Genomic DNA, 25,786 nt, shown 5'->3' on the forward strand with positions numbered 1-25,786 from the left:
GGAGGTAAGGAACAACGATACTTGTCCAGCACGACTCTCTCCACGATCTGCGCTGGTGTAGACTCCTCTGGCTGTAGCCATTTCCTTACCAGGTGGACCAGGTCATACATTTGGGACCGCGCAGGTAACTGTTCAGAAAAAGTCCAGTTATGCACCTTCCGGGCACGCACACTCATGTTTACGCCTAAGCGAGCAAGGATCTCTCCCTTGAGTTTCGCGTAGTCGTTAGCATCCTGCTCACTCAGATCAAAATACGCCTTTTGTGGTTCTCCAGTTAGAAAAGGTGCTACCACACCTGCCCATTGATCCACGGGTAACTGTTCACGCTCTGCTACACGTTCAAACACCGCAAGAAAGGCCTCTACATCATCCGTGAGAGTCATCTTTTGCAGAGATTTCTGTACTGCAGCCCGTGTGGTTGGAAGCAAGGGTTGGGGTGTTTGCACACTCTGCGCCACACTCTTAGCCACATTCTGTATTTGCTCTTGTAATTGCAGATTAATTTGCTGCTGTTCCTTTAAGGCTAGTCTGTTGGATTCAAGCAGCAAAACATTGGTTTCAGCCTGGGCACGCATGGCCTCCTCATGCACCTTTTGCTGATGTGCGTTGGCCTGCCGCTGCAGCTCATTTGCCTGCACCAAGTGTTTTAAAAGGTCCTCCATTTTAACAGTCTCCTGTTGCAGTGTTACAGCAGCCTTTAGCCAGGACATGCAAGTATCAGTGCACTCCAGACACTCACTTGTGGCTGGTTGCCTTTAGCAACAACTTCCAGCTTGCTGTAGCAAAAGTCCTATAGTTCGGTGTATGTCTCTTTAAGTGAGATGCTTGCTCGCATTCTCCACCATATGTGGGGTTTAAGCATCAAACGGGTAGGCACAGGTGAGGATTTGGCACAGACTTAGACAGTGACATCACGGCTTGGGTCCAAAACAGGGCTTGCCTGAGTTTTATTGCAGCACTCAGAGCAAGAAACTAACAACAGCCTTTACACTTCAGGCAAAACAGAAAACAAAAACCTGCTCGTCTGAGCTCTAACTAAACAGAATAAACGTCCCTCTCTATACCAGGGCCACACTATGTGACACTGGACACACACAGCAGATATAGATCAAGTAATGCAGTACTTACAGCCTTGTCTCTCTCTAGCAGCAGCTTACTGCCCCCAACACCCAGGGAGAGAGAGAGAGCTCTATGGAGAGGGCTGACTCCTTTTTAAAGAATCAGGTGTTCTCCTGATTACCAGCCCAGGACAGAACACCCTTTGTAAGCCGGAGCTTACCACACAGATTGAAACAGCCTGCAGTCTATATGCCATAAGACAGGATTCTAGGGGAAAAGTACCTGCCGTCTATGACTTTCCCTGCCACTGTCTTACAATATATATATAGATCCACGAGTTGGACTGGCACTCTCTCCTCAGTAATCAATAGCCTCCGTGCCCTTGTAGAAATAATGTAGACAGATAGGTAATCCCAGCAAGCAGGACTCCAAACACGGCACTGGAAGGTCTTTGTAAAAAAGTGGACTTTTATTTTCTCAACGTTTCGTGGGGTTTAACCGCGTCGTCAGGAGAAACGAACAAGACAAAGATACAGACTCAATGCTAACCTTATGTAGAGACCAGCACGCTGCATCCCCCGCCCATGCACCGCAAATCACGGAGACCGTCCGCACCTGTGAGTGGCGCACCAGAATGACATCATGCGACCACAACAGGGCTAGGTTGCCATAGCAAACAACGTCTCTCCGGGACTAGCAGTGCCAGCCGGCGTTAGCAAGACAATGCGGATACCCACATCGGTTTTGCAATATACATTAGACAATACATGTAAAAATATACATTACAATAGCGCTATCTTTGAAAAAGAAAGCAAGAAGAAAGGAACGCACACAAATTGATTATGTACGATGTTACAATTAAAAATGACATTTAGTAAAATGTCATTACATAAAAAAAAAAATACTAAAAACCAACAATCAAATTGTAATAAATGAACACAGTGCGGTAAGCAGAGTACATCAAACAAATCTACATTAAGGTAGATTCCAAGTGATACGTTCATTGAGGCCCCTTGGAGACACAATATCTAGTCTGTGTATCCAAGATGCCACCAAACGCAACAATTTTTTGTTGCGGTCGCCCCCCCTGATATTTTCTGGTACATGATCGATGATTAGATATTTAAGAGTGCATAACTGATGGACATGCGTTTTGAAGTGCACAGCCACCGGCTGGTCACAGGGTTTCCCCATCAGAGCTGCCTTAATGGCAGATCTATGTAAAGCCATTCTTTCTTTAAATTTCCTGGCTGTTTTACCCACATAATAAAAGCCACAAGGGCAGATGATAATATAAACCACGAACCGAGATTCGCATGACAACACATGTCGAATTTTATATTTGTAGGCATTGTGAGGATGCTTAAAAGTACCACCTGTAATTAATGTCAATGTTAATCTCAATGCCTACAAATATAAAATTCGACATGTGTTGTCATGCGAATCTCGGTTCGTGGTTTATATTATCATCTGCCCTTGTGGCTTTTATTATGTGGGTAAAACAGCCAGGAAATTTAAAGAAAGAATGGCTTTACATAGATCTGCCATTAAGGCAGCTCTGATGGGGAAACCCTGTGACCAGCCGGTGGCTGTGCACTTCAAAACGCATGGCCATCAGTTATGCACTCTTAAATATCTAATCATCGATCATGTACCAGAAAATATCAGGGGGGGCGACCGCAACAAAAAATTGTTGCGGTTGGAGGCATCTTGGATACACAGACTAGATACTGTGTCTCCAAGGGGCCTCAATGAACGTATCGCTTGGAATACCTTAATGTAGATTTGTTTGATGTACTCTGCTTACCGCACTGTGTTCATTTATTACAATTTGATTGTTGGTTTTTAGTATTTTTTATTTTTATGTAATGACATTTTACTAAATGTCATTTTTAATTGTAACATCGTACATAATCAATTTGTGTGCGTTCCTTTCTTCTTGCTTTCTTTTTCAAAGATAGCGCTATTGTAATATATATTTTTACATGTATTGTCTAATGTATATTGCAAAACCGATGTGGGTATCCGCATCGTCTTGCTATCGCCGGCCGGCACTGCTAGTCCTGGAGAGACGTTGGTTGCTATGGCAACCTAGCCCTGTTGTGGTCGCATGATGTCATTCTGGTGCGCCACTCACAGGTGCGGACGGTCTCCGTGATTTGCGGTGCATAGGTGGGGGATGCAGCGTGCTGGTCTCTACATAAGCTGAGCATTGAGTCTGTATCTTTGTCTTGTTCGTTTCTCCTGACGACGCGGTTAAACCCCGCGAAACGTTGAGAAAATAAAAGTCCACTCTTTTACAAAGACCTTCCAGTGCCGTGTTTGGAGTCCTGATTGCTGGGATTATCTATCTGTCAATATATATATATATATATATATATATATATATATATATATATATATATATATATATAGACAATGAATTGGCACTCTGGATAAATATGACAGCTGCCTGGGAGCCTCCCTGCAATTTAAATACTCCAGATATCTTTTCCACACAGAACAGATCAGACGGCACTCCACGGATTGCTGTAAACAAGTAAATCTTATTAAAGGATATACATTACATCTCAAGCTTCATATGGTAATTTAAACGTTTCATGGCCACCACGGCCATTTCTTCAGGATAACGGCTGCTGAGGGTGTAGAATGTGCATGTGCAAACAAGGAAAGTGCTAACTGTGGGCTATCTTATCTGACTTTCGAAAGGGTGTCCAAGACCCAAATACCAGTGCCTGCAGCCAGGGGGATCCCACACACCATGCGCTCCAACCTGTGTACTTCCAGATGTTGTGGAGGGCACGTTCCTCCGTGCTCCCATTTTTGGGTGCCGTTGAATGCACATATTACCGGGTCCTCTCCTTTCAGGATTGCCGGATGATGCACTTCCAGTGGGCACCCTCCGTTACAATAGGGACACAATGACAACATTACAGCAATGTCAGCATTAGTGGCTTTGCACACCGGAATATGGAAATACTTGACTTACTCCATCGGGCGCCACCTAGTTTCTGCTGACATGAAAAACACTTGAACTCCTTCAACAGAGGTAAGGAGCAGCATTAGCCTTTAATTATATAGGATAATTTGAATTAGATGTAAACTACATTTATGGTGGAAATACAATGTATGTCTTAGTAGATACCAATTATTCCTATTACTTTGAGAGAGCCATGTCAGGTTTTGTTTTTAGACCATTGTAGACTTTATAACATGATTGGATATCTTTATTACCCAACCAAATTTGCAATTTAGAATGTGAGTTCTTTTTTTTGGGGGGGGGGGGGGCTATATCAATGAGGTTTATAATTATCTAAAAAAAAATTCAAAGACAGCGTTACATTCATAACCAGGCTGTAACGAACCAAACAAACTTTTGATGATAACCTGAAATCAGTCTTGTGGGAGAGTAGCTGGACAGTTTGAAACTGCAGGTGGCTGAACTCATCCTGCATTATGCTCTGCTGTGCTCTGCATTAGGGGAAGGTATATTATATGCACGCAAATCTGGTACATTCAACATGCTTATTAAGAATAGTTACTTTACAGTTCCGTTTACTGCTGACTTCAACTGACTTTGGGGTTTATTCTGGTTCAATCGGTTCGCTACGTTTGCGGACAGAACGTGTTTTTTTCCCACCGCGCATGCGTACCTTGCGCAATGCGCATGTGCAACAACAGCACCCCGCTAGCGGACGGTACTCTCCGATCAAAAAGATGAGTCCGATCACAAATGGACAAAGTGGGCGTATTGTGGGCGTTTTTATGGGAGAGGCTAGAAAACAGGGCGAAACTGGGCGTATCCCTGGGCCTACATGGGGCATGTACCCAAACTGCACAGAGGTTTACTCGCTTGGCTCGGCGAGCGCTCAGGACACTTTTGCCTCTAACACGTCCACATGTTTAATGGCCACAGTTTTGGACATGTTACAGTAAGGTAAGGAGTTAGGCCACACATTTTCCCCCTCTTTTTGGGACACACAATTATGGCTGTATCATCACATACAGCACAGAAAACCAAACGCGGTCCTCAAGGCACCCCAACAGTCCTGGTTATAGGTATATTCATGGCTCAGTACAGATGGTTAAAACACAGTGACTGAGTTACTAATTAAGTCACCTGTGGCCAAGCATGGATAAACTTAATACCTGGAACGTTAAGCTGCATTTAGGAACGCGTTTGGGAACCAATGACATCTAAAATTATTGTCAATGGTGGATGGTGTCATAATCACACCACCTGGACAGCACTCCCCTCTATAAATGTGCTCACATGTGTAAATGAACTAACGACATATCAACAAACACACCTTTATCCTAATATGTCTATTCAATTTTTGTATTTTTACACAAACAAATACATATCAGTTCAAACAACACACTTGCCTTTTGCGCACAGACTTCACATCCCTGTGCAGTGGTGCCACCTTATTGACTTTATCTGTAATTTTTCCCCAAATCTTCTCCTTCGCAGAGGGGGATAGCTTCCTAGGGGGTTAACCCAATCATATCCCGTGCTCGGGGTACCAAAATCTGTAGTTCATGCTCCAGAAATGTAGGGTTCTTGTGTTTTTGGTACTTGTGTAGTTTCACGGCGGCAACTTATGCTATGTTTGAAGCTCCGCTAATAGCGTAGCCCAACGGCTGCCTTACTTGTGTAGTTTCACGGCGGCAGCCTAACCTATGTTATCAGAATAGCCCAACGGCTGCCTTACTTGTGTGGAGTTTCACGGCAGAAGCCTAAGCTACGTTATCAGCGTAGGCTGCCGCCGTGAAACAACACAAGTGAGTAACACAAGTAAGTGCAGGGAACTGCATCTCTGTCCCTGGCAAACCTAGTCAGCGCCTCTCTCACACCACCGGTGCCAGCATGATCCCCTCTCTTTGGTGGAGAGGGGATCATGCTGGTGCCGATGAGGAGGCGCTCCATCTGTTTGAGACGCAGGAGCATTTCAGATGCTCCAGCAATGAGACGCTCCTGCGTCTGAGTAGCTATTTCGGCAGGGTACATCAACACTGTAGCACGTGTATCTCCTGTCCAAAGAGGGGGTGCGGAAGCAAGTGGGTCTCATTCACAATGAAGGAGGCATTTGCCAGTGTTCCATGTTACATACTAGCAAATGCCTCCTTTTCAAACCCCCACTACCCACGGCAACCCTAGGGGACGCGGATTAAATGTAAGGTAATCCTCATCTGCTCGCCACACTTTGGGCTCAGTGGCTGGCTGCGCTCACCACACTATATAACATCTACTCCACGCCGCCGTGGAAATTGGGTCTGACTGGGTCATTTGGGCACGCCTTTGTCTCTTTCTCCTCCGCTCCTCTGCCTTCCTCTGTATATTTTTTGTCATTGACTGCAATTTAGCTAAAATAAGCTCTTGGTCAGAGATAGACCCGTCAGACCCGGAGTCAGACATGTTTGCAGCAACCTTTCCTTCTAAATATATGCTAAATCCCACCTTTTTTGGGGGGGGGGGGGGCAAAACTCCTGCCGAAAACGGCATAAATTATGCCGACTGAACAAACGTGTGCATGCAACAGATCACACACAGACTGAGTTGGATGTGTGGTCCATGGTCTGTTGTGTCATTCCTCAATCAATATGTATGTAGATATTCTATGTATGTGTGTGTTTATTATATTGCAATCCGGATAGAAAGGCCATGCCACACTTTACCAAAAAGGACATCATAACAGGTATCATTAGGTGATATATACATTTTTGTAATTATGATTGTATGCAGATGCAAATTATTCGCTGGTCCGTTTTTGAAGTATAATGTATAATTCATACGTACGAATCGCTCAGTGCAGTGACGATATGGGCAAGCATGTGTACGCCCGTGTAGATATTAAAGTCTGGCATACATTTAAACGCACACATACTGTTTATATTGAAATTATGAATAAAGTTTATACCAAATAAGAATGTTTGCAACCAATCAGTGAACAGCATAACTTATATATGTACCTGCAATTGTTTGCTGCGCCATTGCCAATATGACTTCTACCATGACAGCACCAGGAGGACTTGGCCCTCACTGTGGCGGAATTGCTGGGGGCCTTCAAAAATTTGGCGAGGCTCCTTGGTGGCCTGCACAGCCTAATTTATTTTATTTTTTGTTTTAATTTTTGTTATTTTTGTAAATAAAAGTTTCAGAATAGTTAGAAGTTGTCTGTGGTTTTTATAGTAATATGTTAGAGTGTTTTTGAGGGCAGGTGGACATAGGTACATGTACACATGTGTAATGTAACTTATATATGTAATTTAAAGTGAAGGGTACGGAATGAATGTTGTGTGCATGTGTGGGTTTTAGGGTTAAATAACAAATAATGTAAATGCATGAATGTTAGTTGTTGGTGGAGTAAAACATCACACATATCATTAGGGTAGCGAGACATGTCAATAAATAGGAACATTGTAATGATTCACATTTTTTACAGCATGCACACAAACACCCAATTCAATTAAAAAATGAAACATTGGGGGACACATAGATAGTGAGGAAAGTGCCACATTCAGAACAAAAAAAATATACATATATATATATATATATATATATATATATATATATATATATATATATATATATATATATATATAATGAGGGTTCAATTGTATATTAAGGGACAGGGCTGCCACTAGAAATTGTGGGGCCCGGGACTGATTTCTAGTCCGGAACCCCCCTCCCCCTCCCTCCCCTCATCTATCGCCCAACTCTGCATTATATATATATATATATATATAAATATAAACGTGCATACATAAATACAGTATTCACACACAGAACATACATAGACACACACACTTCATAAATACATACATACACAGCATACATAACACACACACAAAACATACTGCATAGATACATACAAAACACACACAGGTGTATAAATAAAATAAATACATTGGTGGGCAGTGGGGACGCATACCACCCCCACCCCCGCCCCACCCCCCCTCGCCCCAGTCACTTTTAATCAACTTTTGGGTATCTCTGCTGAAGGCCGGGGACCGGGTCTGGCAGTGACAGCAGCTCCTCTCTCACATCGCAGCATGCAGCAGTCTCGCTGCTGCTGCACTGCTCTTCGGGAGTTGTTAGCGCACGGACGTCATGGCGTCACGCCGCGGTTGGGGCTGAGTCCTGGCGTCGGCAGCGAGTAGGAATCATGACAGGATGTATGTGACTGCGCACACTGCGCAGTCACAATGTGCCGCTGCGGCTGCCGGGTAATGAACTCGGAGCCGGGCGGCAGGCGGGCGGGTCTATCAGTGAATGTGGCGTGCTGCTGGGGAGAGTTGCCCGGGCCCCTCTTCTGTCAGAGCGGTGGGGCCCGGGACTCAAGTATCCCCAGACCCCCCCCCCCTGTTGGCAGCCCTGTTAAAATGAGGTCTTATGGTGGGATCACCTGCCTTGGGTATTTGAAAGTCAAGAATGGTGCTGTGGTGTCTGAGGGTGTCGGGGCACAGCGGCCTGCTTGTGTACACTTACCCTCCTTCTGTGGGATGAATGGAGGAGGCACTCTGTCATCAGTGGGGTGCTGTGTGCATGGGGCTGCAGATGACATTACTGCCTTTCCATTGGTGGTATGGCAGTGCTGGGGATTTGCCTCAGCTTGATCCCCATCCATTAGTTAGCTCTACAAGTAAGGAGAAATTTGGCCCAGCTGGTCATCGGCCCTTCTGGCATTTGCCAGTATAACACGCATCTTCATTTTAAGAGGGAAATTTCAGGAAAAAAATAAGGGTAGCTCAGAACTTTTTTTTTATTAATATTATTACAATGCCAATCATAAGTAGTGAGGCATTTCCCAAACGTCAGTATTTCTTTGCCCCCCCCCCCCCAGCAGATTTATTTTGCCATTCTGGTCTCCTTTAAATCTGTGCACACTGCTGCACAACATCTATGTAATACACTAGCACTTTGTTAAATATATATATATATATATATTATAGAAATAATTTTAGAATATTTTCAGCACATACAGTAAACTTGTACCTGACGGGTACAAGTTCTCCTACCTCAGACAGCGAACTCTCGCAGTGCAGAGCGTTGCCGTGGTTACGCTCCGACGGCCGCGAGAATTAGACGTGAGGAAGGCGTGGCTTGCCGTTGCCTACTGATTGCCTCACAGGCTCACACTCCACACGCTGCTACTGATCCACGCTGCTATCGGCGGTGTATATGGTAAAAACATGGCTTCTTAACATTATATCGGCGTATAACACGCATACATCATTTGCCCCCTATTTTCAGGGGGGAAAAAGTGTGTGTTATACGCCGATAAATACTGTATATATTTTATATAGTGGGCTATCCACTGGAAAAGGTATAAAAACGTGTACACAGTAACACATAAAAAATGTATCAAATCACAATAACATATACAAGTTAGGTAAAATTGGGTGTGATACCTTTTATATATGAATCGTTCACATAGATGTATTAACAATATTGGATCAATATGGTAATTAATTATGCAAATGTTTTTGATTAAACTTCCTGTTTGTGGGTATATAAACCAAGACTGCACAGAGGGTGCTATACCTTTGAAAAAGCTGTCAGTTGGACGGCGAAACATGTCAGGGAGCACCTGCTGAATTGATTTTACTTTGGGCTTCTGATAAACTGGATATCCTGTCCTTTGGAGTATTACCTGGTATATCTATACTGGACTGTCTGTTTGGACATTATTCCATCATATGGTAACATCAAATTTGGGATACCACCACCTGCAAAATAAGGATCGTAGGGGCGCATCTCGTTGAGGATACCCACAATCCCAGTAGGCAAATACTCTTCCTCCAGCGTCACTTATCCGGCAAGGTTTATGGACCCTTTCTTCACACTACCACAGACCGTACAATAAAATACCTCCAATAAGGACAATCCATCAAGAATCCAGCTCACAAGTATCACACCCAATTTTACCTAACTTGTATATGTTATTGTGATTTGATACATTTTTTATGTGTTACTGTGTACACGTTTTTATACCTTTTCCAGTGGATAGCCCACTATATAAAATATATATATATAAAATAAATAGATTGTTTTATACCATATTGATCCAACCAGTTCTTAGCGCTCCACATTTTGCTTTTTTCTTCCTATATATATTTGGGGTTTGACACCCCCTAGAGGAGCTGCTTGACAAACCACCCTATTAGGCGCCTGTTCACTACTAGCCTCGGCTACTAGTTACCCTCTCCACATCTGATTGTGGGAGCGTATGCAACATGCGATCCTATGGAGGATCTCGGGTGCATGTACATGTATGCATACACCATCTCAGTGCTGTGTCCGCAAAATGTTGCAGGCACTTGATGTGCCCATACACGCTGCGAGAATCGGATACGTTATGGGCTAGATCGCATCGCACAGCATGCATGCAATGTGTGTGCGATCCGAAAGCAGTACAAAAAGTATGTGCAGCACATACTTTTTGTACTGTGTGATGCCCGCAGGAGCGCACATCGCATCGCACGCTGCTATTGCAGTGTGTATGGCCACATTTAGGCAAATAACCCAGCCCATTATTTAAAAAGTGTCTAAATGAATATAAAAAAAATCTACAATTATTAAAAAATGTGTTATAAACATGTATAATAAAAGACTCACTGTTCTTTTGCTGTTTAACTCTTGTGTAGTCCCTCCTCTTCTATCTGCACATACATACATACATACATACATACATACATACACAGCATACATAACACACACACACAAAACATACTGCATAGATGCATACAAAACACACAGGTGTATAAATAAAATAAATACATTGGTGGGCATCGGGGACGCATACCACCCCCACCCCCGCCCCCGCCCCCGCCCCACCCCCCCTCACCCCGGTCACTTTTAATCAACTTTTGGGTATCTCTGCTGAAGGCCGGGGACCGGGTCTGGAAGTGGCAGCAGCTCCTCTCTCACATCGCAGAATGCAGCAGTCTTGCTGCTGCTGTGCTGCTCTTCGGGAGTTGTCAGCGGCGTGACGTCATGGCGTCACGCCGCGGTTGGGGCTGAGTCCTGGCGTCGGCAGTGAGTAGGAATCATGACAGGATGTATGTGACTGCGCACACTGCGCAGTCACAATGTGCCGTTGCGGCTGCCGGGTAATGAACTCGGAGCCGGGCGGCAGGCGGGTCTGTCAGTGAATGTGGCGTGCTGCTGGGGAGAGTTACCCGGGCCCCTACCCTCTGTCAGAGCGGCGGGGCCCGGGACTCAAGTATTCCCAGTCCCCCCTGTCGGCGGCCCTGTTAAGGGAGACAAATGAGGTAATATAAAGAAATCAATCAATAAGACTTAGCATAATTGGGTAATTATTAAAAGGTAACTTTGAAGGGAATAATTGCTGGACCATATACAGTATGTGAAGCGTACGCCACCGTGATCAGACATATGCTTCCTCCTATGAACGGAGGGATAGTGTCGCACACTTTTTGTTATATACATTCAAATAAAAAATGTTGTGTAAAAAAAGATTGTATTTCCTATACAAGGTAAACATTACCACGTAATGCCCATTACAGTATATGACAATCCGTTATGCCCTTACACTTTATGACAAACACCGTAATGTCCATTACATATAAGGCTACACAATTTGTTATGCCCATTACACCTTGGTGGCACACACTGTAATGCATGCATAATTAAACATTGTGCCTTTGTGCATCTACAGTACTTTGGGTAATAAGTCCTGGATCCTCATGGATGTATCCTTAATACACATGCAGGTCCTTAAATAGGGGAAATAAAGTCTTGTTTGTAGATAAAAGGTCTTATGGTGGAATCACCTGCCTTGGGTATTTGAAAGTCAAGAATGGTGCTGTGGTGTCTGATGGTGTCGGGGCACAGCACTTTTCAACGCAATGCCATGTCCAGATGTAATTCCCGCATGGCTCAGCGCCTTGTGTTCCCAATAATAGGGGAAGGGGAGTGGCTGCACAGAATGTTCACATTCAAGTCACGCCCCAGTTTGCAACTGTGGGGGGCATGGCCAGCACACTGTAAGCTGCTGGCCATGTCCCCTATCTCCCAGCCTCTATACATAGACGCTGTGCACATGGGCACAGAGTTGTTCTCCTGCAGTTTTCATAGGCAGAGCAGGGACAGGCAGACTGCCTCCCCCCACTGTGGGACACTGCCAGACATGGGTGGGATGGGGGACATTACCAAAAAAACATGACTGTCTTGAAAATCAGGACAGTTGGGAGGTATGCCACAGAGCTGGACCTCCCTCTCTGGCTGCTATGGAGTGTCACCAATGCATTCCTCTCTTCAGAACAAATTATTGAGCTGGCAAAAACACTGTCACTTGGTTGGTGATTCAGTTTTGATGGGAAGGGGGCAGAATTGAGCCTCGTTCTAATGGTGGGAGGTCTGCACAAGGGCATATTTTTCAGACCACATTAACGAATGGGCTTCTGTGAGTTTCACACTTGCCAAGCCATTCATTCCATAGGTGGCATGCGGGGGCAGACACCAGACCGGAGCAGGGAAATGCCCAGCATTTTATGGGCATCTCCATAATAATGCCGGATGTTCCCCTGGGAGCGCAGGTGGGGCAGATGGATAACATCCCATGATTTTCAGTGAACACTTCACTTTTTTCCAAATGGGAGAAAAATCATTTGATGGTCGGTGACCATCAAATGATTTATCTTCCTTTTGGCCACATGTGAGGGGATGTGTTCTAGGGTGGCACTGGTGGTGAGAGTGGGGGCAGGCATTTGGCAGGGGGGCATTTACCCGCTTGCTAAGCAGGGAAAGAACACTGCTTAGCGAGCAGGCATGAATCAGGCCCTTGGTCTGTGAAGTGTTAACAGGGGAGCAGTCTGCAATCAGGGCCTTGAGCTTTATCCAATGTGGGAAATGTTTTCCATACCATCATTACTCTGGTTGCATCAGTTTCATGTAATTCAAAAAATCTTCTACAAACTATGTAACACTTTCTTTCTTTAGATGTCTTCTTAGTTTGTGATGAAATCAGGTAGATATCTTAGTCATTTTCCAGGTAATGACCCATATGACGATTAAATTAAATACTAGTGATTTGTATGCATCGTTACTTTATATTTGTACCATTTACACTTGATCGTGGGTGGATGTCATTTTTTTGCTATGCTATACAGTTCATAAATTGCTTTACGATCCTCTAAGATACTAAGAATTATACAAACTATACAAGTCAATGTCCAAACTATTTCCCTTTTTTGGCTGCATGCAAGGCTATTTAACTCTTTCTGTGCTAAAGTGATAAGCCTTTAATGAAATATTCAAAGATGAAAAATAATTTTACATTTATATTTTATTGCAAGATTTATGATTAAAAGGCCTAGAAAAAAATGTGAAGAACAATACATGTCCTTTAACGTAAAGCAAACGTAAACAGGATAATTGTTCCCTTACTGGGAATTATTTTCCAGTATTATTTGATTTGAAGTTTTTTATTGGTTTGGTTTGATTCATTTTTGTGGTTTTTACATGTCATTCAACAATTACAGTAGAAGAATCCTTTGTTTTTGTTTTTTCTTTTCTTCTTGAATTGGGACTTTCCGTTAGGTTTTGTTTCAGGTTGTTTGCTCTTTTGTAGATTACTTTTGGGCAGGCTTGTAGGATGTCTTTTAGGCTGTTGTCTAGACCCAGAAAAGTGTCATGCCAGTATCTTAGATGCAATACCAAATACATTTTATCCACATGGTTGCCACCAAAAGAATGACCACTTCCTGTGCCCAGTTTCCGTTTTTAATCAAATTAAATAAAGTTATTCAAACCCAGACCTAAATAAATAGAAGCACAGAAGAGACAGGCAACCATCCATGAGTAAGTGCTGTAAAGCACGAAATGCATTGGGGAAGCAAGTAGCAGGAACCGGAAGTATGGACAACGATACCGGAAGTGCAACAAGATGGACACAGAGAGAGCCGCGGTCGGAGGAGAAATCCATGCGCTGATGCTGCTATCATGCAATAGTAAGGGATAGCTAGTACCTCCGCACTGCACTAATATCTGTTTACCCGGACTCAGCTACCAATTTATATTTTATTTTTGATATTCTCATAATACATAATACTATAAAGTGTCCCCTTGTAGAACACTTTACTATATAGCATTTGTAAAGGTCCTGGAGTAAAAATATTGACATGGCTAGACAATAAATCTTTCCAATACCATTATTTCAATTACTGAAATCCATTATGGGACCTTCAAGGTAAAGTTCAATGTCCATGTGCATGAAATACATTTTGTACAAATCCTGTAAAAAAAAGTTACTGAATCCCACTAAAGCTTCTTCTTTTTTTTTTTTTACAATACATGCTTCATTTTTGTTACAACCACTGTTTTGTCTTAGTTTTACTGTTTAGATTATTCAAATTTAACATACAGAAAAAAGTTTTTGCACAAATAAATTCTGATAAAGTATCAATATGCAACTTGACCACATTAAAATTTGTACTGAATCTCTAAGGTAAATACACATTTAATGCAGCCAAGGAAATGCTATTTTAACATTCTTAAACTGGATATGTCTGTCTTTTATTAGGTTATTAACTTAGTATAATCACCTATGGTTATTTTTCACATGATTAATGCCCCCCCACTACCACCATCACCACTGTCCCCAAAATCATATTTTTTATTTTTCATTTATACTTAGCTTCTAAAAACAAGCCATAGCTTTGTAAGAGGAGAATGGGATACAACAAAATTAGTACAATATCATTAGTTATTTGGCCAGGTTCCAAAAAAAACAAAGAAGAAAAAGAAGCGGCAGACAATTAAATTTTATCATAGCCTACATATATACCTTACATAAAGGTATAATATAGTATTTTCTGTGTATTAGCATAATAAAACAAAACAATGTTTGAGGATTATGTTTCTTTAGTTATTGTTTTTGTCCTTGCCTTGTTCAAGCACAAAGAGAAAAACACAAAATTGGAGCAGTACAATTTTTTACAGTAATAAAAAAAGAACATAAAAGCTAAACTAAAGAAATTAAATAAAATTATTAAATAAATAATGAAACATAAATGAGATTTGTTTTCGGAGATATAATATGAGAACCCATGTGTGTAAAATGCCGGGGGTTAACATAAAATGAAAATTTTTATGCTAGTCAGTGATTTTTCACAGAATATAGTGTGCTTATAATAGCTTCTCAATCATAATCATGAACATATTTTAATATAGCCATCAAGAGAAAATGTTCCGGCAACACTAATTTAAGTACTACAACAAACATGCAAATGAGGTTTCTTAATTATGGTTATTTAATGCTTCTCCTAAACAAAGCTCTTCAATTTCAGACATGTCAAAGAACTGTTCTCATTATGAGAATTTTTATAAAAGAAATCTTGTATATTAATAAAAACTAACTACCATCAAATGTGTTATAGAAATGTCAACCTTTATTAAATAATATACTCAACACTGAAGTCTGCCAGATTTGCTGGCACAAAAATGTTTTTGCAGTATGAAAAATCTGACATTAAAATTTGGTAAGTACTGTACATAAAACAGCATTAATGTCCAATAACCTATAAAAGATGAAACTAAAAGCATGTGCTAAAGTGGTCCTGGGGAGGTGGTCAACTCATTTCCCTCTGCCACCTAATTAACTCCCCCCACCCCCAATAGGCAGATATGGTTTTTGGCACCTCCCTGCAAACTATAAGGCTTTTCTGATTTACAATCCATGGTTTCTATCTATATGTACTCTTCTGAATTACTGTGCAGGGCCAAGTTGGAGGTTGAACTCGTTCCACCTCAACATTAGAGGTGGTGGAACTCAGTTCCTCCACATTCCTCATCACTTTAACCATTGCCTAAAATTATAGTTCCTGTAACTATGAACCATACAGAAATGCGTTCGGCATCCTGAACTCCTGTCATCCGTATGTATACCACCATAAAAAAAATAGGATAAGGTTAAAAAAATCATCTTGCAAACAATACACTAGGGGGCACAATCCCTAATGCTCAGTCACTGTCATATGCACTGAGCTATTGTTTTAAAACCACAATTAAGACCAGAATGACCAGAGATGGAAAAGGGGAATTAAGGTAGGGTATGCACCTACAGTATACAGCAGATAGAAAATGTAGTGAAGACAGCCCTGGAAGTAATGAAGCTCAGAGGAATGTGTTACACAATTAGATATTACATATTCTAACTACTTTTCTAAAATGATCAGAATTTTTTTTGTGTGTGATTTTATAATTGCACTACTTTAAGAACATACAATTAAAAGTTAAACAGAATTATTTTATTTTATATTCTATTTTTTTATATTATATTATTATTTTATATTATTGGAAAAAAATTCAAACATTAATACAGCACCATTGGAGGAACAGCAATATCATGACATCTCAACTTTAAATTCCGCAGTGGCTGCAGGTACACACTAGGAGGCTGAAGGAAAAAGTTAATTTACATTCACTAGACAGCTACTCCTCTGTGCAGGCACTGGAATAGGGGGGGTCCTGCCATGCTGACTGATCAGCAGTGATTGGCAGGGTGCATGGATGCAAGGGACTTGGGAGGTCCCTCTGTGATGTGTTTCTGATTGGTTGCATTGTTCGTAACCAGGTCAGATAACACAGAGGCAGATTTATTAAGCTTGGTGAAGTGATAAAGTGTCTGTTTTTTATCCCCAGCCAATCAGCTCCTAACTGTGAAGTTACAGGCTTAGTTTGAAAAATGACAGGTAGGAGCTGATTGACTGGTGATAAAAGCCAGACACTTTATCCCTTCACAGAGCTTAATAAATCTACCCCACAGTCTGGTGTGTTCTTATATGATATGACCATACCAGGCAATTGATTATGGGTGTGGGTGCATAAAGTCTGGACTTGTGTTTTTTTTTTTTAAATCCTGCTAAATTCATACAACGACCAGTACTGCTATCCTGGAGGATCATACACTGAATCTGTGTTCCCATGTACAAATTACAGTAGCAAATAATCATAAAATACTTCCCCACATTTGTTAGAGCCACCATGCTTGGAATTTCCACAGTTCAAGAAATACTGACCCCTTTTTGTTGCTTATGACACTTGCTTAAGCCTGAAGAAAATGAAAAACAAATAGTTCTCTATGGGTATGGATCATAGTCTAGGTCCACAGTCAATGTCTAAGTCCACAGTCAATAGGTCAACATGCAGAAGGCTGACAGTGACAAAAGGTCAACATGCACATTGTTGACATTTAAAAAGGATGACACGACATTGACAAAAGGTTGACCCAAGAAAATGGTCAGCATGGAAAAGGGTAACACATGTGTTTTTTTACATTTTTGGTGTCAATATCAATTTCTGGGAATGTGGACCCCATATAGAGTAGTGAGGTCACGCACCAAGCTTTGAGCTGCTACCAATGCACTCAGCACACTTTACCATACCCAATCAGAGTCCACTTGTTACTTGAGTAAAGCATGAAAAAGATCAAAATGAATGTAAAAACTCATGAAAATGTCATGTCAGCATTTTCATGTGTATTGACCTTGTGCATGTCGATCTGTTGGTGTCAACCTATCAGTTAGAAATGAAGTGGAGAAGATTTAGTTCCATTAAAATTCTGAGTGATGGAGAATGACTTTTAGCAGGTGACAAGGTCTTCCTGTGTAATACTCTATTACTATAAAAAAAGTGTTATCCAATATTCTGTAATCCTGGGACATAATGAAACATATTATTTAACTTCAGCTGTCAGAAAACTAACCACCATAAAGAAAAAGCTCTGCATGTTTAGCGAACTTCAAGTATATGGCAAGCTGAAACCTACACCTTCAAGTATATGGCAAGCTGAAACCTACACCTTCAAGTATATGGCAAAGCTGAAACCTACACCTTCAAGTATATGGCAAAGCTGAAACCTACACCTTCAAGTATATGGCAAGCTGAAACCTACACCTTCAAGTATATGGCAAGCTGAAACCTACACCTTCAAGTATATGGCAAAGCTGAAACATACAGTAGTAGTAAGTGTGATATCATCACGTCATCACACACAAGTCAGCAAGACGGCACTTTCCTCAATACTGTTACCTGTTAAAGCACATCAGAAAGGTGAGGTCCTTATTCTGGCTGACTCGCAAGGACATGAATTTCACAGCCTTGGGAGTCCCCCAGCCTCTGCTTGCACGGCCGCCTGCACTCTTCCACCCCTCCCATGAACCCCCACATGGATGCGAATGGATGATGATTTGGATAATCATCATCCATTCGCAGCCTTGGGTGTGGGGGAGAAATCATTTGATGGTCCGCAACCTTCGAATGATTTCTTCAGTGCCCACAGATCTGAGACACCTCTATGGTGTCTCAGCCCTGCAAGCACCCTACGCAGGAAGGAGGTGGGCAGCTGACATCGGCTGATGTCAGCTGCCCACCCCTGTACACACATCATCAGGGAATTACTGAGGGAACGCCCGGCATTCTCATAGGAAAATTTCCCGGCCCGCTGCCCCACAACCCTCCACATACCCCGCATGGTCTTCTGTGTGCGAGCACTGTGGGCACTCGCCACACTGGCTGCACATGCACATAAAAAACGGTTCCCATGCGCAGTTACAATCGATCATTCGTGCAAACACGCGGGGCAACGATTGAATTAGAATAACCCCATTAATTAGAAAATAAATAATGTTATATGTGTGCTAGACCATTTATGCTATACTTTTCTCTGATTAATGTGCGAGATCCCTTAGAAATAATGTACTAACAAGAATTATGTTGCAAGAGTGCACAAAATGGCAATTGCATAGATAGTTGGGGACATTTATCAAAGCTATTCTGCTGGTAAATTTGTGCAAAAACTGTCAAATGAAAAGAGCAACAGCTTTATAATGAGAAACTATAATTATCTCAAAGCTATATTACTGATAAAGTGAAAGCAAGAGCTTTCTGGCCTGGACCTTAAACTACCAGGACTATTACACGGGTGCTGGATGACTGACCGGCAATCGGGATTCAGACAGTCATTACACCAACGTTGGAATCCCGACTTCTAAAACGAAGACTGACGGAGATCGGCTATTCTCCCTTGTGGGGGTCCACAACTTCCCAAAAGGGAGAATAGAATAGGTGGCGAGCGTAGCGAGCCTCTGTGCCCACAGCGTGGCGAGCGCAGCGAGCCCTCAAGGGGCTTTGTTGTTCTCTCCCCGCTCAGTAGCGCACACAGGGGGGGTTTCTGGGTACCCAGAACCCCCCCCCCCCCCCCAGGAATATGAGGGCCCTAGTATGAAAGCTGAGGGTCCCCTCTTTCCATAGGTACAAGAATTTTAAAAAAGAGATATCTGATTTCAAAGCAGTGATCCCCATCCAAGCCTGTTAAATGCTCTCCCCAGTCAGATATTTCAGTTTCTTTCTGACTTAGAGTTTATTCCAAAAGCTGGGACTCTCCCCCTTTGGGGGACACTAGAAGCTGGTCTCTACTGTTCCCAGAACCAGAGATATCAGCCTTCAAGCAGCTGGTTACTGCTCCAGCTCCACACACCTGGTATGTAGTTTTATATACTCGTTGGCGGATTGCTCTGCCTCCTGAAATCTGATCCCCTAGTCCCCAATACCATTTGGTAGGTGGGATTCTCTAGTTTTTAATTCCTTTTTTGTCCTCCCACCAGAAAATTCTGAATAATAAGCCCACTCCACTATACACCCCTCCTCTGCATATTAAACATCCTCGACCACCCTGGAAGTTATGAATTGGGACCCCTTCATTCAGCCCAATGCCCCCTTATCCCACATCATCTCCCACCATCTGTGCAGTAAAGAGGTAATTAGTGGAAATGACTGAGCCCTACATGCTGAGCGGTTGATATAATACCCCCTACCACCCGCGGGACATCAAAGCTTCCGCTCATAGCATCCCCCACCCCTGGAGGATAGGTAGGGCCCCAATACATTGCTATGCCCAGGGGTCTACACTGCTGTTATGTATATATATATATATATATATATATATATATATATATACACACACATACAGAGTACCACAGCACTCGCCATTCCCAGGTTGGGGTGAAGTGGCCTGTGACCACATGCTCTAATAAATACAAATACAGGGACTCAACACTCTCCATAATGAACTAACTCACCTTAGTATACAATTAATCAAATAATGGGGTTTTAGTTCATGAATTGATCAATGCATTTAAGCTTGCAGCCCATCGCCAAGGGACCCCATTTCACTGCAAGTCCTACAGTAGGACTTGCAGTGAAATGGGGTCCCTTGGCGATGGGCTGCAAGCTTAAATGCATTGATCAATTCATGAACTAAAACCCCATTATTTATTTGATTAATTTTATACTAAGGTGAGTTAGTTCATTATGGAGAGTGTTGAGTCCCTGTATTTGTATATATATATATATATATATATATATATATATATATATATATATATATAGGGAGCTTGGTTATGCCATGGCATTTATTTTACTATTGTGACGAGTGCCGCCGTAACCAAGCTCCGTATATCCTGAGCTCCTCTCAGGCAACCTCACACGGGGGGCACCGCATCATTGGAAGACACAGCCTGCACACTTGGTTGGAGTGCCGCCCCACCATTTCCATATATATTATATATATATATATATATATATATATATATATATATATATATATATTATTATTATTATTATTATTATTATTATTATTTATATACATTTGGTCTATCTATAATACTTGAACTGACCCGTCATATACTGGGTCACCTAAGTGTCCATCTCCGTGCTTTGCTCCGCCCCTCTGGAAACCCCCTTCTGAAAATCCTGCGTTTGCCCCTGCCCCCGCTGTCTGAGTCCCGGCAGTCAGGATTCCTATGTTAGGCTAATGACTGTCGGAATCCCGACTGTCAGTGTTTTATACCACACCCTATTACACTATAAAGCACTCTTCTATATATAAAGTACTCTCCTTTAGAATGTATTTGCCACCAATGTTCCCATTTCTCTATATGATTATATAATTTATGGGTTGTAATTATGTATATATGTAAATTTGTCTTTATTGGCTATGAAATGACAATGTTCGCAATGTTAAAAACAGAAAATCAACCTTGTTGATGTTGACATGGTTAAAATGCCAACATATTTAATGTTATCACCTGCAAAATATAAACATTGTCATCATTTTGACATAACAAGATAGTCTCGGTTACCGTTGCCATTGATGTTGAAGTTAAGATTAAGATTGCCCATTGGGTTTGGTTAGATAAGGTTAGGACAACATTAGACAAAATTGCCATGCTGACAACATTACATCATTGTGAACTTGCAGAATGATGACGTTGTAAATATTGACATTCTGAAAATGTCAACATGTTCAATGTCAATATTACGACCATATCTACAAAGTGGCGTAACTCCCGGAGGCAATGGAGTCATTGGCCGCCGGGCGTTAGCCGCCAGGGGGGGCACAGAGGAGCCGTCACTGAGCTCCTGAAGTTCAGATTCATTCATTTATGCGCGCACACAGGAGGATTTCCAAGTATGTTGAAACTCCCCTGCGTGTGAATCGATCAGCCCAGTTGGGCAGATGAAAGAGCCCAAGCGCATCAGCTTCCGGCAGCCAGAGCTAGCTGAACCCAGAGGAAGCTGCAGCGTGGTGCGCAACTCCTCTTCTCCCTCACAAAAGCCCTGCATAGTGCATCGGAAAACTGGCATCACCTCCTCACTTCCTCTCCTCCCGATAGCCGCCCCACGATAGCCGCCCCCCCCCCCCGCCTCACGATAGCCCCCCTCCCCCTGTGCCTCACGATAGCCGGTCATGTCGGACCAGTGTAGATGGAGTTGTGACAACTCCACTGCAAGTGCACCAGCAGAGCCACTGCTTGCCTGAAGAAATAATGCGGACCCCTCCCAGAGGTAACTGCTCTTCCTGGCACCTCCGCTAATGCTAATGATGATGATAGAAACATAGAATTTTGATGTACCTCTCTCTTGCTCCATGCCTCGCAATTTGCTGTATATCTCTCCACTTCTCTCCCTCTCTTCTGTCTCCCTTGCCTGTGTATGTGTGTGAGGCACTCCTTCCCAATGTTGAAAATTATGGATTTGTGCCTTTTAACTTTTGTGTGCAAGCCTGTTGAAATGTGGACTTTATAGTCTGATTGACATGCACATTGAAAAAGGGTGTCAGTTTGCTGGATAGTATAGCTTTTTATAGGATCTTGGAGTCACAGGTGCTATCTTTAGTATTTGTAGGTCATGATGCTGTATGTGGTATCCGGGAATACCAGGTGCTGTCTGTAGTATCTGGGAGTTAATGATGCTGTCTGTGGTGTATGGGAGGGGTAATCGATGCGATCTTATGTTATCTGGCGGTCCCCGATGCCGTGTATATGTGGTTGGGGGCACCTTCATCGATGTCGCCTCCGGGCACCTGGTATGAACTTACGCCACTGTATCTACAGTACATTTTTATGTTGCTTTGATGAATGTCAATATCGTGAATGTAGACTAAATATTCTGCAAATTTGGTGTGCTACCGAGGGAGCTGTTTTCATTTCTCCTGACAGAGCACTGTGTCTACCCGTGTCAGCACACTATTAATTTGATTCGCTCATGTGCCCCATTTGCGGCAATGGGGTGCGTGATCATGTGAGACGCTTGCGCGTCCCCGTCTTGGTGAATGTCGTGAGGTTGACATGGCACGCTGTTGGGATGAATTAAAATGGCTCCATCTATATATCCCCTATGTACGGTGCTATAATAATAATAATAATAATAATAATAATTATTATTATTATTATTATTATTAATTATTATAATTAATTAATAGCATTTTCCAAGTGAATATAATACATCACTGAGCTTTGACATGCAAATTAAATAATTTCTATTAGAAAAGCAAAGCGTAGTGAAATTTGAAACCATCCTTAAGAATTTTGCTATAAACTTCTCATTACTTCTAACATTATTACACAAAAAATCAGCAAAGACCATTATGGGAATGAATGCTGTACATACAGTGTATAATAGACAGAGGCGGACTGGGCTGGGGGGCAGGGTGCCCCTGGACTGATCCCTATACAATATATATGTCAGTGTGCCCCTGCTCCCTATACAATGTGTGGGGATGTCAGTGTGCCCCTGCTCTCTATACAATGGGTGGGGGTGTCAGTGTGTCCCTGGTCCCTATATAATGTGTATGTCTCAATGTGCCCCTGCTTCCTATACAATATGTGGGGGTGTTAGTGTGCCCCTGGTCCCTATATAATGTGTATGTCTCAATGTGCCCCTGGTCCCTATACAATGTGTGAGGGTGTCAGTGCTCCCTTGGTCCCTATATAATGTGTGGGGGGAACAGTGTGCCCTTGGTCCTTATACAATGGGTGGGGGTGTCAGTGTGTCCTTGGGTCCTATATAATGTGTGTGTCTCAATGTGCCCCTGGTCCCAATATAATGTGTATGTCTCAATGTGCCCTTGGTCCCTATACAATGTGTGGGGATGTCAGTGGTCCCTTGGTTCCTATACAATGTGTGGGGCTGTCAATGTTCCCTTGGTCCCTATATAATGTTTGGGGGTGTCAGTGTGCCCTTGGTCCCTATACAATGTGTGGGGGTGTCAGTGTGTCCTTGGGTCCTATATAATGTGTATGTCTCAATGTGCTCCTGGTCCCTATATAATGTGTATGTCTCAATGTGCCCCTGATCCCTGTACAATGTGTGTGGATGTCAGTGTGCCCTTGGTCCCTATATAATGTTTGGGGGCGTCAGTGTGCCCTTGGTTCCTATATAATGTGTGGGGGTGTCAGTGTGCCCTTGGTCCCTATATAATGTGTATGTCTCAATGTGCCCCTGGTCCCTATATAATATGTATGTGTGTCAGTATGCACCTGGCCCCTATATAATGTGTGGGGGTGTCAGTGTGCACCTGGTCCCTATATAATGAATAAAGACAGCACTGATTCAAACTATAATCCTAATAAAATTTATTAATAGCAATAATATTTATTATTCTGAGGAAGCCGACGAGTGGTAGGCGGAGAAACGCGTTAAGGACCTTGTGTACACTGCAGATCACCTTGCCGTTAACCCTGCCACCCCGGATTGTCCCGTGGAGAGAACCCCGAAGGGCTGCATAAAAATCTTGGCAAAGGACCAGCAGCTGGGACCACACGGTTAGACAGCCGCAACACGGAAGACTGGCAAGTGGAAGCTCTTATGGGCTCAGGCAATTAAGCTCACCTTTTTAGCACTGGCTAAAACGGCATTACCCTGCTAAGGTTGTTTATAATACATGCTATTAACACTTACTCATTAACAAAATAAGCTGTGAGAGAGCTGATAAACCTTTTGACTGTCTCATTATCCCCAGTTTCCATATAAAGGAATTACAATAGAAAGCCAAATCTGGATCCTTTTTGCATCTTAGTAGGGAAAAGAACAATAACAGTTGCTATGCTTTACTAACCAAATAACCAAGGCATTACCTCAAATTTGAATAGATTATATTTCTATAGCTGTAACTGTACGTTTTTATGATTACTACCGGCCGGTGATTTGTGTGACATATGCTAATTGATTATTGCTATTAATACATTTTATTAGGATTATAGCTTGAATCAGCGCTGTCTTTTCTCTTTTTCTGTCTTGTTACTTTCAAAATAAGGGGTGGAGTATACCCCTTTTTAAAAACAGCGGCAGATTAAGAACTCGTGTAAAATAGATTTGCGCTCTGTCATTTCTTTCTTGTTGTTTTCCCTATATAATGTGTGGGGTGTCAGTGTGCAGCTAGTCCCTATATAATGTGTATGTCTCAATGTCCCTATACAATATGTATGTGTGTGTGTGTCAGTACAATGTGTGGGGGTGTCATTGTGCACCTGGTCCCTATGTAATGTGTGGGGGTGTCAGTGTGCACCTGGTCCCTATATAATGTGTGGGGGTGTCAGTGTGCACCTAGTCCCTATATAATATGTATGTCTCAATGTCCCTATACAATATGTATGTGTGTGTGTGTCAGTACAATGTGTGGGGGTGTCAGTGTGCACCTGGTCCCTATACAATATGTATGTGTGTCTCAGTACAATGTGTGGGGTGTCAGTGTTCACCTGGTCCCTATACAATGTATGTGTGTGTATCAGTGTGCCCCTAGTCCCTATACAATGTGTGGGAGCGTCAGTGTAAAAGACACATAAAATGTGTGTGCATCTCATTGTGCCCCTAATCCCTATACAATGTGTATGTGTGTGTCAGTGTGCCCATGGTCCCTATACAATGTGTTCTTGTCAGTGTGCTCCTGGTCCATATACATGTGTATGTGTGTGTCAGTGTACCTATTGTCCCTATACAATGTATGTGGGTGTCAGTGTGTCCCTGGTCTCTATACAATGTGTGTGTCACTATGCCCCTGGTGTGCACAATTAGAGGCTGTAATCAGATTTTGCATATTTTATTTTTTATTATAATATTTTATCCATTTTGCCCTTGCACTGGTAGAAGAGCTGGGCCGCTTGATTGCATTTGCCCCCCAGGCTAAAAGTTGCCAGCCAGCCCCTGATAATAGAGCATCAGTGTATGTACCATATGTAAATTAGTGCATATAAGAGATTATTCATGAAGCAGTGAAAAGAGTGGATAAGTGTGCTGATAGTAAAGTTGCCCATGGCAACCTATAAGCTTCTACATATAATTGGTACACTTTTTAAATGTTAATTCAAAGTTGATTGGTTGCTTTATTGCCCTCTTCTCATAGGGCAGGGATAAGCTTTT

Source organism: Crinia signifera, chromosome 8 (assembly GCF_055691185.1).
Source record: "Crinia signifera chromosome 8, ASM5569118v1, whole genome shotgun sequence".
NCBI classification, from domain to species: Eukaryota; Metazoa; Chordata; class Amphibia; order Anura; family Myobatrachidae; genus Crinia; species Crinia signifera.